The sequence below is a fragment of the Microtus pennsylvanicus genome, chromosome 1 (assembly GCF_037038515.1).
Source record: "Microtus pennsylvanicus isolate mMicPen1 chromosome 1, mMicPen1.hap1, whole genome shotgun sequence".
Lineage (NCBI taxonomy): Eukaryota > Metazoa > Chordata > Mammalia > Rodentia > Cricetidae > Microtus > Microtus pennsylvanicus.
Window position 1 is genome coordinate 192938386 of NC_134579.1, and position 20409 is coordinate 192958794.

The following is a 20409-nucleotide window of genomic DNA, read 5'->3' on the forward strand; positions in this document are numbered from 1 at the left end:
TATTTTCTATTACTTATCTATATTACTGCACCATTGCCACCATTAATCATGTTGAAATCTTAGCTTATGGAGCCTATTGGACTAGGAGTTTTTGGATTTTCTAGTTAAACAAATAAAAAATAAACCAGTATAGCACCTCACTACTCTCGCCTTTAAGCACTAACAACAACAACAATAACAACACACACATACACACACACACACACACCCCAAATTGCACATTTTCCTAGTCCACTTTAAGGCCTAAATATTTTCTAGGCATGATGCTTAGCTTTGTTGACTTGACACAAACTAGCATCACACAAACTGGGAAGAGAGTCAAGATTGGGAATTGTCTACATTTGGGTTGACCTGTGGGCCTGTCTGTCAGGGATTGCCTTATGTTAGTTGATATGAATGACTGGAGCCATTATGGGCAACACTCTTCCCAAGGCAGGAGGTTCTGCCCTGTGTAGAGTGTAGAAGTTGAGCTGGTACAAGCAAGGGGACATCTCTTGGTTGTGGATGTGGTGTAACTAGCCAGTGGAAGTTTCCGCCTTTGTTTTCCCACAATGATGAACCTGAGGCTTGAATCATAAGCTGAAATAATGCCGCCCAGCTGCTTTTGCCAGGGTACTTGGTCTCAGAAGCTGAAACGAAACTAGAGCAACGGTGTGATATATAGTGTTGATACTACGAAGTTAGTGGGTTCTTCATACAGACACTATAGAGGCTACGCTAAGATTTTTGACATGTGCTGTTTCTTTTAATGCCAACAATCCTGTGAATTAATCATATTACCCGAGTATCAAAGAAAGGAGACAGGCTTGGGCAGGTCGTTCTTTTAGTGAAAGAGAAGTGGAGCTGGAGTTCTGGTCGCTCTCACATGCCTTTAATATTTTCCTTGTCTGCCTCTTACTTTAAGAAAAAAAAGCAACAAACTTTGAGGTGTGAACTGTAGATTAAGAGGACAATTAAAATGCATGCTTGTTAACTTTTGGTTTCTAGGTCATTAACTACCTTGTGAATAGGAGAAAAGATGCTTGCTCCTGAAAATCAAGTAGAGTCAGAGGCAGGTCTGTACAAACACGGCTGTTTTTAAAGCACACTTGAATGGGTGGCAGTAACAGGAGAAATTGGGTGAGATGTCATTCTTTGTAACAGGTTGAGAGTGGGAGGCACAAGCAGAAAAGAAAGCCCTGGGAAGGGGGGGCGCAGTAAAGACCTGGGCCTTATGTGATTCCTAAGATACTCCTAGTGATCCTGTCATCCTACGTGGGTATCTAGAGTCCTGGCAGTTTTTTTTTCACATTACACCATCAACTTAAATACTAGTTTTATCTAATATCTAAAATCCTATGCAACCCCATTCTACCAACACTTCCACAAAACCATTTTATTTAATCACTTTTTAAAGAAATAGATTATGCTTTAAAAAGAGTAATTCTTGGATATGCTTGGCAGCAGAGCTCTTGATTAGTTTTTATAAGGCCTTGGGTTCAACACCCAGCCCTGGAAACAGTTGTAACCTGGAGCATAGTATACAAAGGGGCAAACGAACAGAACAGATGTTGTAACTCTCCGAATCATCACAAAGTGAATGTGCTGGCAAACATCACAGAAGCCTCGGGAGCAGAATGATGTTCCTGCCCCAGATGCTCAGCTAGCCCCTTTCAGTGTAGCTTCTCACCTCTGGCTTTTCACTTAGCACTATGCTTACAAATGTTATCCATGCTGGAGTTGGAAAGATGGCTCACTGGTTAAGCACTTTCTGCTCTTTCAGAGGACTCACGTTTAGTTCCCAGCATGGCAGCTCTCAGCTCCTAGACATCTGGCACCCTCTTCTGGCCTCTATGGGCACCAGGCATGCGTGTGGTGCACACACATACAGGCAGGCAAGCATTCATATGTGCAAAATAAAAATAAATAAATCTTAAAAATTTGTTTATAGCTTTAGAATTATCCATTTTATGACTTTCCATCAAGTTACAAATTCATTAAGTTTTTTTTTCTAGTTTGGGTCTTTTTTGGCCATTGTATTCTTTTGAGCATTATTGCAAATTCCACTGACATATATATGTATGTGTATTTCTGTCATCTATACAGTTAGTGACACGATTTTAGGGTTCTAGGCTAGATGCATTTCTAACTTAAATGGTTTGTGTCAAACTAGGTTTCCAAAGAAATCGTACCAGTTTGTATTCTTACAGCTATGGGAGACAGTTTGTCCACAATTTTGCCAGAATATCCTGTCTCCTTCATAACTGTGGGTAATTTAGAAGGTGGGTAATGGTATCCACTGTGGGCTCATTTGCACTTTTCTGATGATTAACATCACTGAGAATGTTTTAAAGTTTTTACTTTTGACACTAGCATACCTGTATACAATACATGTGTGTTAGCTGTCTGGATTGTGATGCTGAGTGTTGCTTTCCATCTCAAGCAGATCCCCAGGACACTGACCTCTAAGGACATACCAGTGAGGGGATTTGCAGAGAGATTTAACTGGAGAGGGAAGACTTACCCTAAAAGTGGGTGATATCATCCTGTATGGTAGGGTCCCTGACTGAATAAAAATAGAGACGGTAAGCTGTGTGCCAGCAGACACGGTATGACCTTAAGTCCCTGCCGTGGTGATCTGTGCCCTCAACCCGTGAGCCAAAACAGATTCCTTTGTCGCTTTTGTCGGGCATTTTGCCACAAGAATGCAAAAAAGCAATGATAATGTTGGAAATGGTTTTTCATGAGAGATTCGCTTGGCTTCTTTTTTTCAGTTAGATCGTCTTATTGTATTTCTATTTATTTATTGTATAAGTGGATGTGGGGGCGGGGGAGTGTACACAGATGTGCAAAGATTCTATTGAATGGAAAAGGCAGACATGAAAGAACACTGACCACCATATGATCCTGTTCATAGGAAAGTCCAGAACAGCTGAAACAGATCAAGTGGTAATAAAAGTTGAAATAGTGACTTCTGGTGTGATGGGGCTATACATGAATTATGAGGAACTTTCTGGAATCTGGGAACAGCCTGCACTTTGATCTAAGATTGGCAACATGTTTGTATACATATATATATATGTATGTATGTATATGTATATATATACATACAATATTTATAATATTGAAATTAGTATACTTTCAGATAGATAATATAATTATTACCTATCTTATATCTTAATTTAAAATAAAAAACTAATTTTAGCTGGTTGTTTTTTAAGAACTGAAAAAGGATCCTAAAATTTAAATGAAAAAGAAAAGAGTAAAAAAATCACTAAAGTACTTAAATGAGAATAAGGTGGAAGCAATTGTTCTGTTGGCAAAAAGACAAAGTATTATATTTATTAGTATATTGCATATTAACATAATAGTAGACAAATAGATTAATGGGACAGAATATTGCCCATAAACTAACCTATCCATTAATTAGAATGTCTTTGTGATTCATTCACACTTTTATCGTCTTTTTATTGTGAGTGTGTTTCATAAGCTTTTTTTTTCTTTTTATAATAGAGTGTGTCTTGCTATTTTCAAGACTAGTCTCTGATGTATGGTCCTCCTGTCTCAGCTTCTTACGTATTTGGATTACAGACATGGGTCTCCCTTGTCAGCTTCCACAATTTTCTTTTCTTCTCTGAGTCAGGGTCTCACTGTATAACCAGGCTAGCCTTGAACTTGCAGTGTTCTATGCTTGTCTTAAACTCTGGATGCTCTACCTCAGTCTTCCAAGTGCTGGGATTACAAGTGTATGCAACCGTGCCCAGCAGTCTATAAAATGTGATATCTATATTTATTCTTCTTTTAGCTTAAAGGCAAATGTGAGTTTTCTGTATAAGATTCAATGTTATTCTTAACAGCAATGACGGCATTCATTCTCAGATCCACCCAGTTCTTCCTCCTCTGAGATAATGAGATGAGCTGTGGGAATTACATGCACAGAGCATGGGAGAAGAAACCACAACTGTTGAGCAAGCTTGGGGGTGGGTGGAGGATTCACACACTGCTGAGCTGCTACTCTTTACTTCTCAGGGAAAGAAAGAACCCCCCACCCCCATTCAATGGGGATAAATTCTTTAGAAATTCAATTATTTCCCCCTAGAAGTCAAAGGCCAGAGTGTCCCCCTGGAATATAACAGTTGGCTGTGGAGGAGATGATTTTTATTACCCTCATCGTGAAAACAGTTGGTGCCAAGTCTATCACCCTTAAGACATGAGAAGGAAAGGAGTCTGCTGCTAAGCAGATAATCTGTAGCAGACAGATTTCCTTGATTCAGAAAGACAGACTGTCCAGGGTCATGAAAACATGGAGCATTGATTCCCTGACACTGTTTCTGGATGCTCAACTGTGTCCATTTCCTGCCAAACAGCACTGGGATTCCTTCTCATTATCGGTCTTTGTATATCCCACATTCAGATCCTTTGCCAGGTGTATGTTACAGTGGTTTTACCAGTTTATGGTTCATTTCCATTTTTACACCAACATCTGCAAGAACAAAAGTTTTTAATTTTAAAAATGTTCAATTTTTGTTACTCTATCCTTGTGTTTTGGTATCCCATATGAGGAATTTGTGAATTTCTCGAGATTAAAGAGCATTTTGTCATGCATTATTTTTAGTTTTTACAAATCTGATCTATAATATTTGGCGAGTTCTTCTGAGTATATGTGAAGAAAGAGTTTAGATTTTTGGACCTATGTCTTATTGTTTCTGTTCCATTGCTTAAAAAAGACTTTTCCACTTTTAATTGCTTCATCCATTGAGTGCATTGAGGCACTTTCCGCTTCTCCTTCCTGGCAGAATTAATTGAGATTCTAGAAAATTCGTTCACATTAAACAAGGTTCCCTCCCTCTCTCAGGAGAGTAATAGCAAACAGCATGTAGCTACCAGAATTCTCTTCGAGTTTGCTCATCATTTATGGCTTCATCGTGTATGGATGATATATGCAAACTGATACACATGATACTTATCTACTAATGATAGAAGCAAACTGATACATATGATACATAGCTACTAATAATATATGCAAACTGATACATATGATACTTACCTACTAAAGATACAAGCAAACTGATACATATTATACATACCTACTAATGATACATGAAAACTTAAAGTTCTGGGTTTATATTCTCCTTTCTGGTCTATTTTCATATTTTTGCACCAATACCACTTTTGTTTTAAAGAAACCTTTTCCTTGTCTATGGTGCTGGGGTCAAACTCAGGGACACTGCTACTGAGGTGTACATCTGGCCTTCTGCTGTGGTTGGTTTGAGGTTTGTACCTTGTGTACAGAAAAGTTGGGAAGGCAGTACAATGTTTCTTGGCTCCTTTACAATTTCAACTCGAGTTTTAGTCAACGGAAAAAAGTTGTGGCAGGAGGCAGGAAAGTGAGTGACGGTCAGTCTTTGGATGAGGAGTTCAGACTCAGAGTGAAACAGGGTGGGATAATAACCAAGTGCTGCTATTTAGAGCAGTTTACTACAGTGGTGCAGACACAGCTCAGTGCCTCCCTCTGATCCTTCTCCCTTTGACAGGTAAGGACATTTTAAACATCACACACACACACACACACACACACACACACACACACACACACACCTTCAACATGTCAGGGTCTGTCTTGCTTTATTTTTTCTCCATCATTTATATACCCCAGCAAAATCTTTGAAGCAATATGGAAATTACAATGTGGTTACATTCTCCTTCTCTTCAAGTGAATGATTACAATGAATACAAGTAAAAAACAGCAGGTTCTCTACTACCCTTTTGTGTTTAAACATTTTATGTAATACAGGTGAAAAACCAAGTATTCCTAAGGACTCACATACATTCAAGTCTAAGCAACTCATTACAGATTAACAAAATGTAAGCAAGCAAGGTATTCAAGGTATTCTTCTCAGTGGGATTCTCTCTCCCTCTCTCTCTCTCTCTCTCTCTCTCTCTCTCTCTCTCTCTCTCTCTTTAACTGGCAGGTTACATTTTGCAGTTACAAGGAAAAGATCAATCATTTTATTATGTATCTCAAAGGTAACCTTAGAGAAAAACACTTAAAAGAATAACAAATCCAAACTTTTATCTATAAAAAGAAACCAGTCATTTCTATTTTTAGTCCCCAGAGTGCACATCTACCCATCAACCAGGAAGAAGCTGAGGGCAAAAATGGGTGCAAGAAATTCATCATCACCTTGGGTCGCCAACCCATCTTTAACAAGAAAGATCCATCAGCTAGTGATAAACGGGCTGCCTTTGTTCTTGTTCCCTGACCTCAATGATTCTCTTGCTCAACTATTAAACGTGTGTCTTTCTAAATTTCAAATTGTTCCCAAAGGTTTTCCACATCAAAGCCAGTAGCAAAAATACCTTTTCTTAGCATAAATTTTTTTATTGTTTTTATTGAGTTATATATTTTTTCTCTGCTCCCCTCCATTTAGCAAAAGTATCTTAACCTAACTTCACTAATAATCTACATCTCTAAATTCTAAGGGTGGTGATTGAATTATTAATCTGCTCCAGGAACAGTGCTTGGAGAAAGTCAGTCAGCATCATTGTAAGTATCAGAAACAATGCCCGGTGAGGGACTAGAAACTTCCTTAGAGTTTTCATATAACCCGTAGATTAAGAGGGACACGGTGACCTCAAAGGCAATAAGCAGAGCTATCCTCAGCAACAGCATGGGGTTAACAGGAAAAGTAGGCACAGGGCCTCTGCCTCTCTGAGACACACCCACTGTGATTATGCTAATTGTGAACCATTTTCTATGAGCTCCAAAGCAGCTTGCTCTTCCTCTCGCCTGGCCCCAACACAAAGAGAACATATATAGTTCCTGATTGCAAAATTTACTGAAAAGTGGCAGTAGTCAAGATGTGATGGCTTGCATGGTGTGCACACCGGATGTATTTATGAGAGTCTAATAATAGCAATCAATGGTCCATAGCTTTTATCATCGATGACAATTCAGAGTTGGAAGAGTTCCCGACAATGGTGTGGGACCACTGTAAACCTAGAAATCAAGGGATAGAGCTATACTCCCCCTTAGCACACATAGAGACCAAATGGATTGGAGACTTACTCTGAGCAGTGAGAGGAAACTTTGATAAGGAAACATAGTAGATCATACAACTTTGGATTTGAGAATGGTTTCAAGCCTGTCATGGAAGTAGCTGTTGTAGACCAGGCTGGCCTTGAACTCACAGAGCACTGCCTACCTCTGCCTCCCAAGGGATTAAAGGTATGTGCCACTACTGCCCATCTGAGAATGGTTTCTTGATATGATATCAAAGCACAAACAACAAAGGAAAGGATGAATAAACTATATATTATCAAATTAAAATTTATTTTTGGTTCAAAGCCCATCAAAACAGTGAAAAGACACTAAGAATAGAAGAAAATATTTGCAAACTTGTATCTAAAATATAGCACTAATATTAATATCTTAGAGTTCAATAATAAAAAGATAAATCAATAAAAATTGTAAAGTCTGAGGACAGTTTACACATAAGGAAGATAAATAAATGGGGAATAAGAACATGAAAAGATTATTAATATCCTAGACTTTGCAAAAGGTTATTAATAACTTAACTACAAAGATATTTTCAACACATATTTTGCTCTTTTTGAAACGGCTGTTTTTCGATGCTGTTTTGGTCATTTCCTTTCCATGCTGAGGTTGAGAACTGCTCTGAGAACAGCTGTGAAAGGGTTTGTAAATAGCTTCAGGAGGTACTTCAGTCAACACCAATCGCGTTGTAGCAAGAAGGAAAGAATGAGGGAAGAAGGAGGGAGAGAAGAAAGAAGGAAGAAAGGAGAAGGGAAGGAGAGAGAGAAAGAAGGGAGAGAGGGAGGGAGGAAGGAAGAAAGGGAAAAAGAGAGAATCCTTCAGTATAACTATTGTTGGTCGTAATTTAGCTGGTGCTTGTGTTTGCCAGGTATACTAATTAACCAATGAGCCAGTGTGTGTGTGTGTGTGGGTTGTGGGGGTGGGGGTGGGGTGGGCCTGTGTGTGGGGGTGGCCCCTAAAGATTCTTCTGTTCTACTTTGGCAAAACAGAGCACAACATAAACTATCTACTTTGGTCCAAATCCAGGCATAGCTAGGCTTTCCCTCAGATGCACCACTACTTCGTCATCCAAGGAATTTAAGGAGTTACTATTAGGAGAGTTTTAAAAATGGCTGGTTGGTTCATAAATAATTTTGGAACTTTTGATTTCAAAACAAGCCTACAATCTCCAAAATAACATTGAGGAAGAATAAAATTGGTTGACTAACATCAGGCTAGCACAGCTTACTATCAAGCTATAGGTTGGCGAATTCGATTTCATTAAAATTAAAAACTGATACAATTCTAGAAAAAGATTGCTAAAGGAGTAGAGGGTCAAGCATGGTGTGGGGCAATTATCTGTATTCTGTCAATTATATTTTAAATAAATGCTGATTGGTCAGTAGCCAGGCAGGAAGTATAGGTGAAACAACCAGACAGGAAGTAGAGGTGGGTCGATGAGAACAGGAGAATTCTGGGAAGAGGACTCAGTTCTGACCCTGCCACAGAAGAAGCCAGATGTGACTGCCTCGCTGAAAAAGGTACTGAGCCATGTGGCTAACACAGATAAGAATAATGGGCTAATATAAATTGTAGGAGTTAATAAGAAGCCTGAGCTAATGGGCCAATCAGTTTATAACTAATGTAGACCTCTGTGTGATTTCTTTGGGACTTAATGACTATGGAAACCAGGGAAGAACAGAAAACCTCAGACAACACAAGCTAAGGTCAGGAGAAGGTATTTGCAAATGCATGTAGAGAATGCAATGGTTCCACAAATAATCCAGAAAAAGAGAAGCAGCAGTCTTGGTAACTTTCTATTGCTGTGACAAAACTCATGACAAAGACAACTTCTGAAAGAAAGCATTTAATTCGGGGCTCACAGTCTCGGAGGGTTGGAGTCCATGATCATTATGGTGAGGAGCATGGCAGCAAGCAGACAGGCATGGCGTGGGCACAGGAGCTGAGAGCTCACATCTTGATCCACAAGCATGAGGAAGGGAGAGAGAGGGGGGGAGAGGGAGAGGGAGAGGGAGAGAGAGGAGAGAGAGGGAGAGGGAGAGGGAGAAGAAGAGGGAGAGAGAGAGAGAAAGAGAGAGAGAGAGAGAGAGAGAGAGAGAGAGAGAGAGAGAGAGAGAGAGAGAGAGAGGCAAAAAAAAAACCCCAAAAAAACAAAACAATGTATCCTCATGCTTTGGCATTACTTTTACAGGTTTTTGATCAAGTTCCTTTGGATTTTCAGTTTGCGCTGAGCCTTACAATTGTGTATCTGGTTCAGCTTTTAAATCAGTACTTTTAACCATGAGTGTATACTCAATAAAAGTAAGTGTTTATCTTTATCATAAGACATTGTAAAAATGTTGGTAACATTTTTCTTAATCCAAAGCAAGAAACAAAGCCTGTGAATGGAATAAACTGTGGCACATTCATATTGTGAAGCCCCAAATAGCAAAAAAAAAAAGCAAATTCTTACTACACATAGCACCATTAAGACATTTCACAGATGGAATATTAAGCAAAAGAGCTCAGCTAGGCGGTGGTGGCGCACGCCTTTAATCCCAGCACTTGGGAGGCAGAGGCAGGCGGATCTCTGTGAGTTCGAGACCAGCCTGGTCTACAAGAGCTAGTTCCAGGACAGGCTCCAAAACCACAGAGAAACCCTGTCTCGAAAAACCAAAAAAAAAAAAAAAAAGAAAAAGAAAAAGAGCTCAGACATAAGTATATATATGTGTATATATATATGGCATGAGATAATGTGTAAGAAGTTCAGAGTACATGTTGACAATGACAGAGGTCAGGATAGTGGTCACCTTAGGGGGAAAGGGAGAGGGAGTCTGAAAGAGGCTCCTGTGAAGATGGGACATTTTGATCTGGGGTGATAGTGGATGCTGGTATTGCAAAAACTGAACACAGTGTACCCTTAAGGTATGTGGAATTTACTGTGTGTAAGCTGCGCATCAATCAAGAAGAAAGCAAGCAAGAATGCTTCACCCTTTTCTGTAACCAAATACTGATGTATGACAAATGTGTGCATGCATGCATATATACACGTGTGTGCATGAGTCCCTGTTTGCATAAGCATGTGTGTGTACAATGTGTACCCGACAAAGCAGAAAGGATTGGGTGCCAGCCTCGATCCCGTGAACTGTGCTGGGAGTGGGATGCTGAGTAAAGCCCGCTTCGCACTTCTGGTTAGGAGTCTCTGGTCTTGTGGCAAGCTCTTGGTTATTAGACCACACTCTATGACTCTTGAGTTGGACTCCTAATCCGAAGACTGACCCTCGCTGACAATCATAATTCCTGTCACAGGTTTCCCCTTTAACTCAAAGCAGAATTATTGTCAACACTGACAGCCAGCCTTTCAGTTTTCCCCAGGGTCTCCCCTCTGCCCTGTAGTCATCTGTTTCGATTGCCTTTGGGAAGGCTTCCCCTACGCTGGCCCTTGCTTGATTCTGGTTTCTGTTGAAGTTTCCTTAGAGTTTGCCTGGCCATGTGAACTCAAACCAGCGCCAGTTTTCTGCTCAGACTCTGTGACCTTACCTGACCTCATTTTTCTTCTTAGCACTTGCCACAGCTTGTCAGTGCATGCGTGCATGTATGTGTACTTGCCTGTGTACACTGCAGCCTGTCTTTTCCATAAGAATGTAGCCTGTAATGCCGTAACCGTCCCTACACTTTTTGTAGGCGTTCAGTAAACATTTGTTGAATAACAGTTCTTATTTTGAAAATTGTAAAAAATGTAATTTGGGGGCTTTATATTTCTTAACCGTTAAATATCAACCTTCATTACTTTTTTTAGAAGTTTATTTTTATTTATTTTAGAATACTCATTTGTTTTCATTTTATGTATATGGGTATTTTGCCAGCATTTATGTCTGGTCACCATGTGTGTACATTGTCTGTAAAGGCCAGAAGAGGGCGCTGGATGCCCTGGAAATGGAGTTATGAACCGTTTTTTATGCAGTGTGGGTCTTCAGGAAGATCAGGCAGTACTCTTTACCACTGAGCCACCTCTCTAGCCCATAAAAAATATTTATATGTAGATTGTTGCATGTACATGTGTGAACCGCATGTGTGCCTGGTGCCTGAAGAAGTCAGCAAGGAGCTTTGGATGTGGGTGCTCAGATTCCCTGCAAGAGCAGCGAGTGTTCTTAATCATCTTTCTCTAGTCTCCATTTATTACACTGTGTGATGCGATTTAGCCTGATAACTCTAGAGAGAACAAAGTGCTTACGCTGGAAGCGAACAGACCGCTCAGGAATGTGGGCAGGGGAGCGTCATTGGTCGAATCTCTTTTGAAATCATAATCTTCCTGGAACATCTCTTTCCGGAACTTGAAGGTCAAAGACAGCAATCATTCTCAGAATCTGAGTGTCTAGCACAGCAGAAATGTGACCCACTGGCCACTGGATGTCACTCTTCTCTCATGCTCCCAAGTCTAGTTGTCCTTCCAGGTTTCTGCATATGAATCCGCAATATCGAACGTCCTCGTAGGAAACCCTGACAGAGGGCGCAGGCTCACCTGTGCAGTCCCCCTCAATCCCGGAGCGCTTGCACTTCCTACATAAACTTTTCTCCTTTTCTTTCCTTTTTTTTCTTAAACTGAAGTTTGATTCTCAGCAGTATTCTCAGTTGAGAAGAGATGAGTAAGCCCCAGTGGGGCTTTGGCATTCAGGCTCAGCACGTAAGTGGTGCTCAGAGGGTTCTGGTTGTCTGGACACCTGCCAGTCAAGAGGAGGCGGGTTCACCTACAGATTTCCGGCTAGAACCAAGGATTGCAACTTGTTTTAGTTTTACAGCTGGCACAGGTTGCACGTAAATAAACACCAAAATCCTTTCATTCCAAAATAAAACAGGACGTGCAAAACGGGCGTCAGTGGCCAGTGTGATATTGGGACAGCTGCTTTCCCTTGAGAAGAACGTTTTAAGAGGAAAGGTACAGCTTGAACCGGATGTGGCCTCAGCACCAGTTCCAGGAATGTTTCCACCTACAGGCACGGCCTGAGATTGCCCCCTTCCTACCTTACCTACCATAACAACACAAATGGCTTTGGAGTCTTTATTTACTGTCCACATAGTTCATCCTTCACGTCAAGGCGTGAATAAGCCTGAAGCAACTCGCTACCTTCCCTGTGGGGCCCTTCCTTGAGAGTGTACTTACTCTATTACTCAACATGAAATCATGCATTTATTGGATGCTGTTCTCTGAGTTCCAGGCACTGGTAGGGCTAGGGTTGAGCAAGAACCCAGTACACGCAGTATCTGTTACTGTGGAATTGAAGTACTTCCTAGTTGAGCTCACAAACCAAAGGACACAGATTTGTAGCTATCAGTCAGTGTGTGGAGGTGGCTTGACTTTCCCATTGTCCAAAGAGTGGCTGACTTAGCCACACTGTCTACACAGGCAGCTTCGGGAGAATGGCCCACCTCTGAATTGAATCCTGCAATTGCCCTGAGGTAGAGGGATGAAGGCTGCTCGCAAAAAAACCAAATAGCGTTAGTTTTGTTTAGACAAGTTACTCTTCGGAGCTTTTTTTTCTTGGCAAGCTTCAGTGGTGTATGGTTGCTCTTAGGGTTGCTCCCCTCCCCCCAATCCTCTCACAGCTGCGACTTGGATGCTGCCTGCTTTTACAGTATCATTAGGCGCCATTTACTTTGCTTCTACTCTCAGGAGATTTTGCTAGCCTGTTCGCACTTCCTCTTGCTGTCAGGCAGTTTTCTACTTCAGGGCTTTGGTAAGCGAAGCTTCCTCTGACTGGAAAATTCTTTTGTAACCTCTCTCTCACTTCCTCTCCGCCACATGCGCACGCAAGTATCAGCTTGAACTCTGCTTCTACAGTGAAGTCAGAGCCTTGAGTTAACCAGGTTTCCCGCATTCTATAGTTCTTATGACCCTTGTGCCCATGACACTGGCCCCCAGCAGCATGGCCCTTTTTGTTGCTATTGAAGAGTCCAAGAATAAGAAAATACAAATGTAGATTCCAGAAATAGGAATGTGGAAATAAAGAAATATAAAGTCGTAAGCCTCGGAGAATGAGAACAGACTGTCCGCAGCTTTCTCAGCAGCTTGAGGATTAATATTAACAGTGGGTTACTCGGCCGAAGCATCTCTCTGCAAACTGAGAGCTAGCCTACAGATATGAGCTGAGTCAACTTTTAGCACACAGATATATGACCTCTGGGTTATGCCGTATCCCTGCTATGTGAAACTGGCAGCATCGAAGGAGAGACCACAGAGTCCCTAAAAGTACCAGGGATGACAATAGATTAAGTACAAACACTAATTTAACTAAAAAACTCTGCTAATGGAGATTTTAAAATAAGGCAATTTGTATCTGAGTTTTACCTTGAGATTGTAAAAATTCCTTTGTTCAGACCTAATGCTTGGTGCCCGTACTATAAAAAGATGGGTTCAGAAACCAGCCTCTGCCACAGCCTTACAGAAACCATCTCTGGCTGTGGTCTCAGCTAGCCGATAAGATTTTTGTGCCCCATGGAGATTTTTTATTTTACTTTTTTGTTTTTTTCTGGATTCTGGTTTCTGGAATAAAGCTTGCTTCTGGTTTATTAGACGTTGGTGGTCTGTCCCCATCTTTGCGGGACCCCCCTGAACCCAACACTGTCCCACGGCTAGAGGAGTTTGACGCGTGACCCCTGGAACATACTGCCCTCACTTCTCACGTCTCCTCTTTGGGGGGGGGGGTCTTCATTGCCAACCGGCCAGCAAAGAATCTTATCTGTAGAATTCCAGTAAACATTACCTGTAGGGCCATTTCTGAAGCCAGGTGTCTTCCCCTGAAACAGTTCTGACAGGGAGACTTATGGGCTTATTCAGCTAACTGCTAAGAGCCCTGCAGGCAACAGCAGCAACAGGACAAGGAAGTCACTTTAGTAGGGAGGCTGAACGGTGAGGCCCGGCAGAAGTTAGGCCCAATCCCACGGCAGGTGTTGGATCTCTGGCAGGATGGGTCCTTCGGAGGTGTTCCAATTGATCCCAGAGGCTGAGGGGGTGACCTGGCATCCCCCAGTCAGTGAGAACACAGCTCTGGGTGGGGGCAGCTCCTTTCAGCCAAAGGCAGAGCCTTGGAAGGATGCATCCACAAACAGTCAAGGCAGTGGCCCTGGGAAACAAGAAGGTTCAGTCTAAAGTGGGCTGGGGGGTGTGGGGTGGTGGTGCTGTGAGTGTTCACTTCAGACACCCAGCCAGACATCCTGTCATATGGTGAGGTCTCAAAATAATGATTGATACAATCTATATTTCTGTTAAGCATGACCCTGTAGCCCTATTAGTCACCCCGTTGACCTTCTGTTCTCAGATATAATCTTGGTTTACTGATAATTTCTGCGTTTCTAATTGTAGACATCTGCACCCAGCAGGAAAGGAAAACCCACCAGTACACACAGGTGCTGGGTGCTTTAAGCTTGTCTTCTTACCCAGCAGTATCTGTTGTCATTCTTGACCTCATCTGAAATGGGTTGAAATCTTTCATCTTCTCTCTTTGCTCCACCCATTTATTTCTAAAAAGCTTTTTTTAAAATGTTCTAATAATTTCTTTTTCCAAGAAGTGACACTATATATGTGCAGGTCGCAGGGAAATAATAAAAACTAGATTAAAAGCAAAGAAACATGCTTTCCTAGTAGTACGTAATCACACCTTGATTTATTTTACTATGCTTTTTTAAAAAAATATTTTATTTGTTTATTTTATGTAAACGAGTTGTCTATCTGCATCTATGCCTTTATTCCAGAAGAGGGTATCAGATCCCACTATTTTAGATGGTTGTGAGCCACCTTGCACTGCTGGGAATCAAACTCAGGATCTCTAGGAAGAGCAGCCAGGGCTCTTAAGCACTGAGTCCTCCCTTCAGCCTTCATTTTACTATGCTTTAAGTGGTGTTTCTAACCAGAGTACACTCCCTGCTTAACAATAGCCTTTCAGTGGGAAGAATCATAAGAAAAAAAATCTTACATATTTATGTATATGTCAGTGGCAAGTTTCTGCCAACAATAATTGTTACCATGAATCGGTTTTTTTTTTATTTTTTAAAAAATTATTATTTTGGGGGGCTGGAGAGATGGCTCAGAGGTTAAGAGCGTTGCCTGCTCTTCCAAAGGTCCTGAGTTCAATTCCCAGCAACCACATGGTGGCTCACAACCATCTGTAATGGGGTCTGGTGTCCTCTTCTGGCCTGCAGACATACACGCAGAAAGAATATTGTATACATAATAAATAAATATAAAAAAAATTATTATTTTTTTTCTGAAGGACAAGCAAAGAGAATTTAAGAGGCTGGGTCACCAGCTCAGCAGTTAAGAGTGCTTGCTGCTCTTGCAGAAGACCTGTTTAGCAGGTCACAGCCAGCTAGAACTCCAGCTCCGGAGAATCCTATGCCCTCTTCTGGCCTCTGGGGGGCACCTGCATTCCTATGCACATAAATTAACACACACACACACACACACACACACACACACACACACACACACACACACACACAAATTTAAAATAAAATAAAATTTAAACAGAAAACAAATTTTTAAATGGATAATTTCTTGGTTCTTCTAAATCCACTAGCCCTTGTGTTATGTGGTCTATAATTCTTAATGAGGTATTTATTTTTAGTTTTCTGTAAATAAATTTCCCAGTTCTGCAGTGCACCCTGGAATGATGCCACCTAGGTTACTATAATATTCTCCCTTGAGAAACTGGGTAGTACATTTTTGACTTAGAATCTGCTCACTGTTTTGAGTTATTTCCTCCTATGATTCAAGCTGACCCAGTATTCAGACTCCTGGGATCGGTACAGGGAGGGCTACAGGTAGAGGAGCCTGGGGTCTAGGATCAGCACAGGACTCTGGGTAGAGGAGCCTGGGTGTAGAATCAGCACAGCACTCTGGGTAGAGGAGCCTGGGGTCTAGGATCAGCACAGGACTATGGGTAGAGGAGCCTGGGGTCTAGGATCAGCACAGGACTATAGGTAGAGGAGCCTGGGATCTAGAATCAGCACAGGACTATGGGTAGAGGAGCCTGGGGTCTAGGATGAACTTCAGGTTTCTAATAAGTGAAAAATGATTCATGTTATGTGTTCGTCAGACAAGTCAAGAAACTCCATTTTAAGCATTTTTAGAAGTAAGAAGATGGCCCCCACTATAGGGTTATTATTAACCAAGAAAAGTAAATGGTGTTTGTCAGCTGTGTGGTGCTGGGTGCATCATATGGGTTGTTCCGAAGTCATGGTAGGCAGTGGGTAAGTAGTGTTTTCCACATTTTGAGGATAAGGACTCTGAGGGTGGGAGGTTGAACAACTTCTTGATGCCCTTAACTGTTGCTGGAGTTTGGAGTGTCCGCTGAAGCATCCATTTGTAAAGGCTTGGCCTCTAGAGTGGTGGCATTGGTTGTTAGAAGTCTTTGACAGGCAGGGCCTAGTTGGAGGTTTTAGGTCACTGGAGGCATGCTCTCCAAGTGGGACTGTGGCTGAGGCTTCTCAGCCTCTGTAAACTTCCTGGTTTGAGATGTGAGCACTGTCTCTAAGGGCTGCTTCTGTTTTGATGGGTGTGATTCACCAGAGGCCCAAACGAATGGGCCTGCCAGAGGCTGCGCTTGATCTCTCTTCGTAAGTAGCTATATCTGTTATTTCCATAGAGTATCAGGACTATATGATTGATACAAATACTGTCTGAGTCACAATTCACACCTTTGATGCTAAGCCCTGTCTTCTTTCCATTGTACCCAAATTAATCAGAAGTTGTCTTCTTCTTCTTCTTCTTCTTCTTCTTCTTCTTCTTCTTCTTCTTCTTCTTCTTCTTCTTCTTCTTCTTCTTCTTCTTCTTCTTCTTCTTCTTCCTCTTCCTCTTCCTCTTCCTCCTCCTCCTCCTTCTTCTTTCTTCCTCTTCCTCTTTTTCCTCTTCTTCTTCTTCTTCTTTTCAATATTTTTTTTACATAGCCTTGGGTGTCCTAGAACTCCATCTGTAGACTAGGCTGGTTTTGAACTCAGAGTTCTACCTGCCTCTGACTCCTCGGTGCTGGGATCACAGGCATGCACCACCAACGCCTGGCTTCCTTTCCTTTCCTTTCCTTTCCTTTCCTTTCCTTTCCTTTCCTTTCCTTTCCTTTCCTTTCCTTTCCTTTCCTTTCCCTTCCTATTTCCTTCTTTTCTTCCTTCCTTCCTTCCTTCTCTCTCTTTCTCTTTCTTTTCTTCTTCTTTTGTTTTTGGCAGAAATTTTCTGTGGTGAGTTTGTTTACCGATTCTTCCCTTCTCTCTGAGTAGGCACAGGCCATGACTGCAGTTTACACTCACTTGCTAATAGCATTGCAGTATTGTCAGTTTCTCATGCTTACTTTAAAGTAAGGAATCTGAAGCACAGGACCACATTTTTCTATATCTGATTTGAATCCTTGCACAGAAGAAATGGATTAGGGGGCTGCATCTCCCAGGTTCATTCCAGAAGGTTAAGAAGTATAAATGATCTGAGCTGTTGATTCGGCTGAGGTAATTTGATAAGTATGTGCCTGCACGTGGGTCTATAATATGCTTCATCTCCATAAAACTGCAAGCTTTATGGGCCCGAAAGCACTAACTCATGTCTTAGGAACACTTCGTGTAGATTATTATCATTCCTGCTGTACTGCTTACCCATCTGCTTAGCTGCAGGAATTACAATCCAATGCAATGGCTCTGCTCCAATCTAGGCTCAGAAAAGAAATATGATGGTACCTGACTCCTCTTCCATTCTGTTGAAGCAGCACTATTTCGGGATACCCTCCTAGAATAATAATAAAAGATGCTCTGACTTTGTTGGCTTCCTCCTGATTGGGGTGTCCTTCGTGTTCACCTTGCTCTGTGAACACCATGAATGGTCTCAGTGCCTGCCAGGAGGTTAACCACACTGAGATGTTTGAAGTCTGATGTCTTGTCATGGCCTCTGCTTCGTTTCAACTTCCAGATCTAGCAAAATCATGTCAAGTGCTGGGTATATATAACAACTCCATTAGATCACCTGGTAAGGGTTTGTGGTTTTATAGGCAGAGGAAAGGGGCCCTGGAAGGCAAAATGATCAAACTCCTGTTACAGGGCCTCTTCCCTGATGGACAAATCTGAACCTGATAGTTGCATAGAAACAACACATTTTAACTTCCCTTGACCATATGACTCTGCAGGTATAAAATTTAGATGGGCTTCACTTAGTGTAAGAGCAACACATTTCCTCTCTCAAAAAAGAGGGTACTATTTGTAAGAGAGATTGGACTGCAGAGAAAATGAAAATAACATTGGGATTGGGTGATGTATGTTGGGTTACTCCTGTCTCACGGACACAGATTATAACCTTAATCCTTGTGTCCCTGAAAGGCAAGGCTAAAGAATATAAATCCGTAATAATGCCAAAGACAAAAATTAATTCCTTATTTCCTTTGTCAAAATTTTATAGGCAACCATTAAATGCTGGCCAGGTGCTAGTGTCAGGGACAGAGGAGTGAACAAGCAGACACAGGACTTGGCCTCATGAGAAGACACGCATCAACAGGACACACCAACTTCATTCAGAAACTTGGGACTGCAGTGGCCGTGAGCCTGTGACAGATGACTCCCAGATGACAGGAAAATAAGGAAGGGAATTGGAGAAAGTCAGTTTATATCAGGATTTCCTTAAATAAAATCATTTTCACAGTTTCACCCTTGTCACAAAAACAAAAACAGAATCTAACTTTCTCCCCATCCTTTTTCTTCTCCTCCTCCCTTTGTCGCTGTCATGACTTACAGCCTGGTGACCCTGGCAGGTCCCATGGAGGGTGGGAGACTGTGGTGGCTGGTGGCTGGGAGATAGACAGATATGCCATGCAGAGAGAGCTTGGGAATGGAGATTTTATTTAGTGGGTATTGGGAGGGTAGGGGCTATGGGGCGGGGGAGAGAAAGAGAAAGATAGAAGACAGAGAGAGGGAGGGAGAGGAGAGGGGAAGGAAAGAGGCAGGGAGCTGCCTCTTCAGAAGAAGAACTGGAGAGAGAGAGAGAGAGAGAGAGAGAGAGAGAGAGAGAGAGAGAGAGAGGAGCTTGTCTCTTAAAGGGACAGGGTACCCAGGTGACAGGGCAGGCCCACATAATTATATCAATCACCTCTTCCCTTGGATCTTCATTCCTCTCCTTTCTCTCCTCTCTCTCTTTTCTCTCTTATCCACGACTGACTATTTTCAACAATTGCCTATTGGTGTTGGAATAAATACAATGTTACGGGAAAATAGTAAGAGTTATGATAAGCTTTATATAGTTCTCCAATCAATATACACCCCACACACTAATGTATATTTTTAAATCACCTCCTATGTTTTTATTCTGTTTTTCCTAGACCCACCCTCATACTTTGTCTCATTCACATGTATGTCTTTTTCATGTACTGCTAACTTGTTAGGTCAGAGTTCCAATTTTCACTCAGGGTTAAAGAACGTCAAAAACGTCTCTTAAAACATCCTGTCTTAGTGGGTGTCTCGCTTGTTCCCAGGCTGTTATGACGAAACAATCTAAAGGAGAATGTTTGGTTTGCAGTTTCTGGGTCTGGTCCATTGCGGTAGTCCTGACAGCAGAGTTTGAGGTTGCTAGTCACATTTGCAATCAGGGAGCAGAGGATGAGAATGCCCAAGCTTAGGTAACTTTCTCCTTTTTATGCAGTCCAGGATTTAAACTCAAGGAAGGCTGCAGGCCACTATTAATGTGGGTCTTCCCAGCTCCATTAGCCTAGCCAAAATAATCCTCAGGGCCAGCTAACCTAAAAGTATTCTAATCTGAATATTCTCCCTCATAGGTATGCTGTCTCCTAGGCGACTCTGAATCCAGCGAGGTGGACAACCAACACTAACTAACTGTCTGAATGGATAACTTTAGCTAGGCTTCAGGGGAGAGAGAAAGGCATTACTCTTCTGGGGCAGGGCTGTGAAATAGTGAATGGATTGGTACACAGCATTGTGTCAGTGATTCTGCCATTCTGAAGTTTGGCTTTTACATATAATTATGGATTTTTAAAAATTGAAAAAATACTTTAATATACCCCAAGTATCTTGATGTGCAATTGTGCTAGTTAGCTTTTGTAAAACTGACACAAGCTGAAGTCAAAAGAAACTCAGAATGAACAGGAAATTGTGGAGCCTACTAGCTTACCAACCTGGATGCTGGCTTCTAGACTTTCTCAGCAAGTGCCTGTTACAGAGTCCTGCGCTGGCATCCCGGCTCTTCTTGGCTCTTCTCATCCTGCCCCTAACCTTCTCCAGTTCAGGGCCTTCCCTTCTCCAGCTTCCGATTCCTATATAACCCTATAACCCTGCCATTTTGGCCACGTGCTGTCTTGGTCCCTTCTTTTAGTTCTGGGCTTCCTCTTGGCTCTCTCCTGGCTCTACTCTCTCCTTCTCTT